We start from the raw sequence: 536 nt of genomic DNA, 5'->3' as shown, positions 1-536 counted from the left end.
CGATGTCACCTCGTTTTTCAATACCAAAGCCCCTGAGACGGTGACTGATACGAAGATTTCATTTCCCCCTTCCCTGGCAAGGTCTGTCGCAAAGTAGTAAGGTCTCAAGAATAAGCACAGCAAGTTCAAGGTTAGAGCGAGCTAGAATTGCGGTAGAGAAAGCAGTTCTTATAGAGAAACGAACGGAACAGAAACGCGTGAGGTCGATAGATTTGAGAGTCAAATTGTTAGAGTTGGAAATGCGGCAAAAGCAGTTTGAGTTTCAGCACCAACTTGAGCTGGCAAAACTTGAAGCTGAGAGGCAACTGGACGAAGCTAGAGAAAAGACAGAAATGGCTCGACTGGAGTGCAAATTGGCAGAGCGTGAATATTCCTGTTTATTGTCTGAACATGACGACGATAAAGAAATCCTCCACGGCGACAGGCAAAAAGCAAACCTAGCATCCACCATGCCAACCCGACCAGCACCAATCGCGCGTGACCCCACGCGAGCCGTCTCATGCCCACCTACGTTTGAACAGCCATACGCTCAACCT

This window comes from Montipora capricornis, chromosome 5 (assembly GCF_036669925.1).
Source record: "Montipora capricornis isolate CH-2021 chromosome 5, ASM3666992v2, whole genome shotgun sequence".
Classification (NCBI taxonomy): Eukaryota; Metazoa; Cnidaria; class Anthozoa; order Scleractinia; family Acroporidae; genus Montipora; species Montipora capricornis.
The sequence above is the reverse complement of the archived record's forward strand: the minus strand, read 5'-3'. Positions refer to the sequence as shown.